Here is a 10,143-nt window from a genome sequence, read left to right on the forward strand (position 1 = left end):
AAATGAAATAATCATGCCCTGCGCAATTTACTGTCATGGACATATTGCTGACCCAGAGCAAATGTCAGAAGCTCAAGGCACAGAATCCAGAAATAAATAAATAAATAAAAGGCTTTCTATAGATCAACTTTTGCAAAACAAGCCAGGCTTCTCAATAAATAAATAAATAAATAAATAAATAAATAAATAGCTGTCTAAAGATCAACTTTTGCAAAACAAGCCAGGCTTCTCAATAAATGAATGAATGAATAAATAAATAAATAAATAAATAAATAAATAAAAGGCTGTCTAAAGATCAACTTTTGCAAAACAAGCCAGGCTTCTCAATAAATAAATAAATAAATAAATAAATAAATAAATGGCTGTCTATAGATACAATTTTGCAAAACAAGCCAGGTTTCCAAATAAATAAATAAATAAATAGCTATAGATCAACTGATGCAAAATAACAAGCCAGGCTTCTCCACGTAGGAGCCAAAGTGGGTCAAGCCAAGCAGTAAGGGAAGCTGCCGATGTCACTTCACATCAAATATTCTTCCAGTCTCCGACACGAGCGACAGCCATTCGTCTCAGACGCGCATGTGGGACATTTCCCAAAATAGACGAGATAGAGTGGTCGCAGCTAAGGTGCTTGATGAAATCAATTTCGTCCATGACAAACATATCAAAGCACACCAAGAAACTTAAACCTCATCACTGCAAAGCAAAACATGCCAACCACTAGTCCACTGTGCTGCCCAATGTAATGAACAACCAGTTGCAGACTGCCCGAGGAAAAAAAACCCAGTCGTGTTGGGAAAAACCAATATTTGCGCAGATGAAACGCACAGAAATACAAACACAAGCGGTACACAACACGGAAGCATCACAGCAGGGGAGTGGAGATGGCAAAGAGGCCTTCCAAAGGAGTGTCTCCCTCTAGGAAATGGACGCCTTCAAAGAGCCGCCAATTACTGGCAAACAGATTCAAGCAGATTGTGACGGCGAGGGCGGCGCTTCCGTCATGTATGCCAAAGAAGACATCAAGGATCATCACATCATATCACAAACAGGCTTAGATCCAGTCAATGTTCTTCTCTCATCTTTGGAGATCAATAAATATCTGTCTGCTGAAGACAAAATCACTTTTCTATCGTCCTGAAGTTATGAAATGCTGCCAGTGAGAAGAACCTGATGACGGGGAAAAAGCGCAACATGACAGATGAGTCAAAATGACAAACCATTTGTCTTGACCTTTTTTTTTTTTGCTTACACGTTCCGCCAAATTCAATTTGGCGCCCCCGGGTGGGACCGCCCCCCCTCGCCGTTTGGATGGCGGCGATAACGTGTCGATGATTTATTAAAGAGCCGTGCGTGTTAGTTACACAAGCTTCACGCCTCGTTTAACGAGGACGAGATGGCTTGGAGAGAACGGCTCCCGGCGTCCATTTAAACGACCAATCGTGAAGCTTTGTCCGTTAAGATGGCTGGAGACATACTCAAGACATACAAACCACTCCGAGGCACTTTAGTCTGGAGCTTGCAATGACTAAATAATGCATAACCAGATGAGCACATGCTTCTATCAGGACTAGCATTCGTGATAAATCCTACCGAACAATATTGCTAATTCATCAAAACGTGCATCTCAACAAAATCACTTATTTATACAAACGAGACTGAATTAAACATATTAATAAACTGAAAGATTCATTTTCGGGGCTGCTATTTTCAGGACCGGCATAAATCCGGCGATAAATCTTTTGTGAGAGGGAAAGCTGCGCCGTTGTGGGAATGGTCACAGCCAATTTCGAGTCACAAGCAACTAAAACTTGGCGAAGGTCGTGGTATAAGATTGATTTACAGGGGACTTTGAAGAATTTAAAAAATCTGTGTGTGTTTTAGTTTGAAGGAAGCACACATGAAATATAAAGTGGAAATTGTGATTAGCATACGCCCTGTAAGCCCGATCTCCCCAAAGGGGCTGCTTTTGATCCTCCAGTGTGCAATTACATCTGAATATGAAGCAGGAAAAAGTAAAAGCAGCCCAACCCTGAAACTGGTTATTGTGCCGTTCGCGCTGAATTCCAGATGTCCACATGACTTATTCAAAAGTCATACAGCATGGGATCCTCCTAAGCCAACTCTGTAACCACCCATTGAACCGGCTCCAGATGAAACCAAAAACCAGCTGTTGAAACAACCACCAGGGCCAAATGTTGCAGTTGAAAACAAAAGCTGCCAAAAAAAAAAACACCCTGATGTCATCAAGAGATGTCCCGGAAAGATGACAAGCCCAGTTGGGAGTGGGATGGAGACAAAACTAGGCGGCAAAAACTCTCCTTGCTGGTAAAGGCGAGTTTGGGTGAGCCAGCTGGAATGTGAAATGCAGCTTGGGAAAAATATTGCACAAATTCAATTGGACTTGTTGAGAGAAGATGGAAATGACGAGCCACAACCATTTCCATCTCCCAGCAGCAGATCGCTTTGGGCTGCTAATTATCTTTTCGGCTTGCCTCCACTTCGTTATTTTTGGCCAACAAATTTGATGAAATATCAATTTGATGTGAAGTAAGTCATCATTCACAAGAATTTCTTCGTTATAAAAAAATATCAGTTTAGGAGAAGTCCTGCCGCTAGCATGCTAGCTACCATGCTAGCTACCATGCTAACTGCATTATATTATAAAGCGAAAAAGTCATTTTTCACTGGTAAAATTTCAAGATTATTTTTTTAATTTATAATAATAAAAGCACAATACTGAAAAACAAAAGACCACATCATCCCTTTCCTCACTTAGGGTTGTTTTTACCGTCAGGTTTCTACGCACGGCATGCATTAACTAGTAGCCTGACCGTGCTCGCCCCATAAACGTCTTTCTCAGCACTCCTCAAGTGAGTCTAATGGAGCGCGTCTCATGCCGACTCCATTTTCTTGAACGATGCTCCCGCAGCAACGGCTACGCTACCAGATAAGACGCCATCTTGTAACGAGCAGCTGCGAGATTAATGATGGCTGACTTTGAAACTCATTAAGCGTGCGGGCCAATTAGCAAAAGGCCATCGGGGTGGTCGACAAAAAACTCACAAGAGACTAGCAACGCGTATATTACGGTAATCCCCGTAGATTTGTCGGTCACTACTCGGAAATCCACTTTTTTTATTTTTTTTATTTCGTATTTCACAGTGAGCCAGGGAGATACAATAAAGATAACATCTTTACTAAAAACACCCCCGGCTCAATATCGAGCGGAAAATCCTTGGTTTTATCGAGGCGTGCCGCCCACGCCGCCTTGTACTCCGCAAACACCCGAGTCGCAAAGGTCAAGCCGCTTTTATTAAAACGCTCTCCTCCGACCGTCACGAACCGGATACCGTATGATGTCACTCCAGCGACCGCTTCACACTTTTGCAATCATCGTTAATGACGAGCATCAAGTTATGGAATTTTGTGTCCAGCATTTTAACCGATATGTAGACGAACCACTTTGACGAGTAATTCTCGTTTTATTTAACAGTACCGCTCAATGATATAAATATAGCCATCTATCCATTTAAGCTCTAATGGACACTGTGTTAAAATGAGTTTGGGGAATTGCGCCGGGAAATGGTGCACCTCTGTGGACACCAAGCAGATGATCTACTGATGCTCAGATCTTGATGATCTCGCAGCTTTCTTCACATCTGTGATCTATCCATCGATATGGAGTCTTACGACAGGGCTGAGCTCGAGGAGAAAAAGTTGCTTATAAAAAGAATTTGTATCCCGTTTGACCTGTTTGACCCTGCCTCCCACGCACGGCACATTCTCACACCTAAAGGTCCACTGGGTACATATGAGGCGAGGCTGCTCAAGGACGCCAATGAAGAAGAGGCGGGTAATTAACGAGAAGCAAACTGATTGCGTATTTAAGGACTGTTTTAAATTTCAAACCAGAAGAAGGAAACACCCCGACAGAGAAAATAAACATCAGAATAGAAGAAAGTGAGAGTGTTTCTTTAACACAACACATTTTGTAAAGTACATTTTTTGGCATTTATTTCTTTTATTGGAATGCCCCTTATTAGTTTGTGGGAGGCAGAGCGGCGCTATAAATACTCTCTGTGGGGGGAAGGGAGATATCCACATGGAAGTAATTGAGTGAAAAGAGGCCTCGCAGGGATGAAAGAGGGAGGGAAGAGGTACGGGAGCCAGCTTGTGGTCCTGAGGTGAAACGGGTAGAGGCAGGCGCCCCTGCAGATGTTTGCAGAGGCCGGCTTGCTTCATTACCGTCCCTTCAGACTTTGGAACGTCAAAAACAATGACTCGGAGACTTTTTTGGTACGGGTTTCCATGTCCATGCGGGATAGAACTAGCAGAAAATTGCTTTATGTGATACTTATAGAGGGGAAAAGATGGGGGGGGGGGAATACAACAGTTGAGAAATGAGCTGGCAATGCGTCTTCACTTTTCACACGGTCGGGCTGCAGCATGCCTTAATTGCCACTGAAAAGGGAGACAAATCCATCACGATATCGCTAATGATCTTGACAAAGTGAGAAGGGACAATGTTATCCAGAGATTGGTCAAATGAAATTACAGTGGGGTGCACACCACTGGCGGAGCTAGAACTTTTTTTCCTTGGGGGGGCTGTGGGGTGGGGGAGGCAGGAATATCAAAAGATGCAAACAAAAAGAATTACAAACCCAAAATATTCTTCAGAAAATGCTGATGAATCCTCATGACATGTTTTTTTTACAGGGGTCTTGTGGAAGTATTGAAAATAATTCCCTGAGAAATCAGAAAAAAAAACAAAAGTCAATTATCTGGCCTGGCACCTTGGGGGTAGTCCACAAATACTGATTTTTATTATGTTAAGCAAAATTTTTAAATGTCAAAGACTCCCCCGGCTTCACACCCAAGGTAATCTGTGCTAGGTTGGCAACCCTGCTGAGAAGAAAATGTAGGAATGTAATTAAAAAAATAATAATTCAAAATACCGTACAGTGTGTGCCAAGCGTCAGAAAGAACGTATTAGAACAAAACCGCCCTCGGACACCTTCGGTGTTTGCTCACTTAAAACAATCTCATAAAAATGGTAATGTTCATCCTTCAAATAGCCATCATTAAAAAAAATTGGCAAAAAAAAAAAAAAAATCAATTTTCAGTATGTTTAAATGTCACCTCGGGGGGAAAAACTCTGACTGACTGACGTCTTGTTAGCTTCCAGTCAACCGGGTCAACGGGGGGGGCCCGGTTGACACGGCTTTGGAGAGGGCGCGTCGCCATAAGGTCATAAGCAGCTCCGGGAGAGCTTGTTAACATTCCAGTGCCAGGGACCCGCCACGGCTCCCTAATAAGGGCCGTCTTTGTGCACGGGGCCAGGCAGGAACAGCAGGCCGACGGACCGGTCAAGTGACGGGGATAGTGCGGCTGCTCGCGACACTCAAGGAACAAACACGGCACTGTGTGGCGGACAAAGGCACGGCCGCCACGGATTGACGACTTGGATCTTCTCGGCCCTGTTGCTACCTCTCAAAGCAGAAATTCCTGCGTCTCCCACAAAAAGCCTTTTTTTTTTTTTTTTTTTACAAGCAGAATAAAAGGGAACTTCTATCAGTATTGTTCATCCATGGCAGCGGCGTTCTTGTCTGATTTGATCCTATCCAAGGTGTCGCTTTGTCCTCGCCTCCTCCGTCAAGTCCGCTTGCCAATCACAAACATCAATCTCTACAATACAAACCAGAACATCATTTCCTCTTTCACAAGACAAGGACATAAAAAGGCGAGTTTCCCCTCCGCCGGTGTTACGGATTCGACAGCTCGTTGCCAAACGCTCGAGTTGCCGGAGCGGGATCTGACAACAAGGCGAGGACTGAGAGCGGGGAGACAAAACAGCAGATAGCATGTCAGGGCTGCCGCAAAGAGAATGACAACCGCTACGAGGCCACGGGTATCATCTTGGCTCGAGTCAAAGGAGAAGCCGAGAAAAAAAAAAAAAAAACACACCGGAACCAAACCAACCTTAACCCTACAATGATATTAACACGGATTATGCTGAACCCAAAACATAAAAATAACCAAATAAATAAAGAAAAATCTAAATAACTAATTAAATAATAAATTCATTAATAACCAAATAAATAAATAAATACATACATAAATAACCAAATAACCAAATAACCAAATAAAATAAATAAAAAAAATAAAAAAATAAAACAATTAAATAAATTAAAAAAAAAATTAAATAACCCTAGCTCAGTTGAAAAATATGATCCAGGTGGAAAATACTATATTTAGATGTTTAAAATATATATATATATATATATATATATACACACACACTGTCGATAAGATAGATAGCTCGCCCACAATGCTGCCTGGCTGACAATAACACATCCAAGCATCGCTCACAGGATTTGCACAAAGACATACACGCACACACAAAGGTGGCGGGCTGTGTTGCCATGGCACCCTCTGAGCTACAGCTGACAAGTGTTCATCTGTTACCGCGGCAACAAACTAACACGGAGAGTCGATTCAGGCAGAAGATCAACGAGAGGTCGTATGGAATCCTCCTCGGGTCATATACATACTACTTTTTGGATTCATTTTTTTTAATCACCTTTAAATTTGACAGTGTTTTGTGTCAAGTGATCATCTGATATCATCAAATCAAAATGATTATCATGAAAAAAAACAACCCACTGAACACTCATGGTCTATCATATGCTTTGGATTTCCTTCTTCCTGCTTTTCCACTGCCTCCTGTTTCTCATTTGTATGCGCTAACCTGAAGCAGATCCGTGTGATGTGTCTGAAATAATATTCATGCTCGCAGCTACAATCTGCGAGAGGATCGAGAGGTTTGTTTGAAGTGCACGAAAGCCAAAGTATTCCGTGCTGCAGAATTCGCTTTAAAAAGGCTGACCACCTGGGTACGTTCAACTGAAGGTTAGCCACGAGGACATCATCGAGACTAAATAGATTAAGTATTCATGTTTTTTTTTTTAACACCCATGATAGTAAAGAGTAAAATTGAAATGACAACCATAAAACAGGAAATTGAACTTATTGCCACCTAGCATAATAACAAGTGAGGATCTTTCCTGGCTGCATTTGGCTTTTCTGTTTTTTTAAGCCAATTGAGAAGAAGCCAAAATTTGACTACTAGCTTAGCGTCTCGCTAGCTGCCAACGAGCTGGACGCCATATGACGACGGTTAATTGTGATCATAAACTGGAGTCTTTTATCGTGCATGTATAATAGTTTGATGTTTTACATTAAATTTGTAGTTGATGTAATTGTATAACTATTGTATATAGTAAAAAGAAGAAAATACAAAACAGTATGTGGTATTACAAGAAATAAAAGAGCTAACTTAGCCTTTTTGCAAATACCAAGCAATAGTTTTCTCAAATAAATCTTTGATCAAAAGGGCGGGGAAAAAAAAAATACTCAACATTGACCTTTGACCTTTTCATCTAAATATTAGACTGAAGTTGAGCAGAGAAGCAGTGTCTCGAAGGGATATGACGTGAAGCTCGTGGCATTCAGTACGAGCACATCTTCGTGATGAAAATGGAAACAATGACAGGCTGACGAGAGGCGCAACGGCTTCTAAACGGCGCCGGAAAGGCTCCGTCGCTCCCCCGACACCCTTTCTGCATACCCCTGACTCACACATAAGCGACACCAACATGTCAAAGAATGCAAACATGACCCAGCTTGTCAAAATCAGCCATGTTTCCCCTTAAGGGGGACGGAAAACGATGAGATTTCAAGTCTTTAAAGACAGGTTACATTGGAAAAGGATGTAAAGATTGTGTTTTCTCACGATAGAAAAAAAAAAAGACATAAATCACAATACAGCAGATGCTCTGATAAATACATGTCAGAGGAGATTATACACAATAAGCATAACTAAATGATGGGTGCAGTAATTGTAGTCAGTTGAGAATAAAATGAAGCAATCATGATCCAGTGTAACAAACAAAAACAACCACAAGGATTCTGGTGGGAGCAATGGAGAATTTTCACGCAGTCTAACAGCACCATCTAGTGTTCACAAGCCAGAACAGCAGGCCACCGTGCTTTTTAAAAAGAAATTATTTACCCCTTTATCACGTCCACTAAAGTCCGCTTAATTTTAATTGATAGTCAAAAAACTTGTACGTTCAACGACAGACTTGCGAACAGATTGCTGTTTCTAATATTTTGACCTAACATGCGTCATTAAAAACACTTCTGCTATGTCCGCCCCCCCCCCCCCCCCCCCTTTTTTTGCAGGCCTGACAGGACAGCCTGCTTAGCTCCATGTAAGATGACAGGGTGACATGATCAGAGGTCTCGGGCAAAAAAAAAAAAAAAAAAAAAAAGGATGGAGCTGCTGTGTCAGTCGCTGACTGACGTGTCTCCCACGGGGACGCCGCTTAACCCAAAGTGATTGACACATATCACACCCAAGTAATTCACTCTAGGTCAGCGCTTACAACAGTTTTACCCTTAGAAAAGTCCAGAGGAACATTATTTGACATTAAATCCCCCCCCGCCTCAAAATATGTCAATCAATGCATATGTCAACAATCAATCTCCAGGGTGAGCGCCAGTTGATGAATTACATAACCTGATATCCCTTGGCTAGCTTGTAATATTATGACTGCATTAGCATTCTATCCCACATCACTGACTGGGGGCCTCCGGCGATGATTAAGAGCGTAATATAAAATGAGAAGGCAGGCGGCCGTCACCACTGAATTAATTACAATGCGAACCACGGTCAATGTGCATGTGCAGACATTCAGCCGATTAAAGCTAATGGCTGCAACCTACACGCTCAATAACACGCCGAGTTGTTGTTAGTTTTTTATTTTCTTTTTTTACATACTGAGCACGATTTGCTTGTCATGATGTGTCGAAAGCTGCTGCCCGGTCTGCTCAGCCAATATTTCCTTTACAACTATTCATCATTTCATTGCTGTTCTGGACAGAAAAATGCTTATTCTCAATGCCCGTGTTATTGCGAGTGCAATTACCTACACTGCAAAACAGATTTGATTATGTTCTCATTTGCTGAGGTATGACAATGTCTGCATAAAAACGGATGTAGACACTGTTACTGATAAATTATGCAGAAAGTTCATAGCTTTATTTTAAGGGTCACCTGCGACACACGGTGTATACAATAATTGCACTTTGGGCCGAGGAGCTCACTATATTTTATCGGACCACAAACTCCCCTGTGGCGCATAATGGACTCGGTAATGCAATGAAATCTTTATCTGCCCCAGCTCGGTCCCCTTATGAATCCGACTTAATGGCGTGAAGTCAACACGGAATGGTTTGGGCCTTGGTAATGGCCTGTGTGGTCGTGCGTTTACTAATGAGGCAGCAGCAGAGTGGGGGAGATGCAATAGGCTCCACCCATTTGAAATATTGCTAACACTCCAAAAACTTTTTATAGGATTGCTTGAGGCAGTTTCATCTCAATGCAATACAATCAAAATATCAATGACTCCTATATATTGGATGGATGAAGTTGGCAGCGTAGGTTTGCAGGGAAATATCCCTAATACTTAATTTAAATGACATTTTTCCTTATGGGTTGCAAAAAAAAAAAAAAAAACCTTTCATTATATGTTAAACTACTAAAGTTGGTTCTTCATGCAACAAATCCATCAACAAGTCTCATATTAAAACAAACTAAAAGGCATTGCAACTTACCATAAGTTACTTTTTTCCCTTTAAATTCCAGGTAAATATTTAATTCTGCACAATGTCGACTTGCAAGCTAGTAAAACGGGTTGGATGATAAGCGTTAAAGTGTTTCGACTCTTCTTTGGGGCAGATGTCAAACATTTGAAGGAACATTTTGTGCTGCGTTGAGTGATCCCCGTAAATCTCAGAATCCATTTAGAGTTGCCCTTGCAAATTAAAAAAAAACATTTCCCACTTTTGACCACGAGATAGCGGTAACTGCAAACTAATTCACGCCGGTGTTTAAAGGTTGATCTCGCCTCGGTTCAGCCGGAAATATCGACTAGCCGCTGTCATTGTCCTTCTATTCGGTGGGAGTGAGCCAACCATTAGCGGCTAATTAATCAATTAGTCATCCGGCTAGTGTGAATTGTGTTTGGCATGTGCATTACTTCGCTGATTACGATAGTAATAACATCGTCTCTGTGA

General features: G+C 41.8%; 1 protein-coding gene across 3 annotated transcripts in view; it reads right to left on the bottom strand.

The window, feature by feature from the left end:
• The window catches only part of trpc1 (transient receptor potential cation channel, subfamily C, member 1), a 28,155-nt gene extending 18,308 nt beyond the window's left edge, over nt 1-9,847 (bottom strand). For all 3 annotated transcript variants that reach the window (XM_085939078.1, XM_085939077.1, XM_085939076.1), the window contains exon 1: nt 9,682-9,847. The gene's annotated coding sequence lies outside the window, so the exon portion shown is untranslated. The remainder of the gene's footprint in view (nt 1-9,681) is intronic.
• Nucleotides 9,848-10,143: the final 296 nt, after the last annotated feature.

The sequence above is a fragment of the Syngnathus leptorhynchus genome, chromosome 19 (genome assembly GCF_054491065.1).
Source record: "Syngnathus leptorhynchus isolate UIUO chromosome 19, UIUO_Slep, whole genome shotgun sequence".
Taxonomy (NCBI): domain Eukaryota; kingdom Metazoa; phylum Chordata; class Actinopteri; order Syngnathiformes; family Syngnathidae; genus Syngnathus; species Syngnathus leptorhynchus.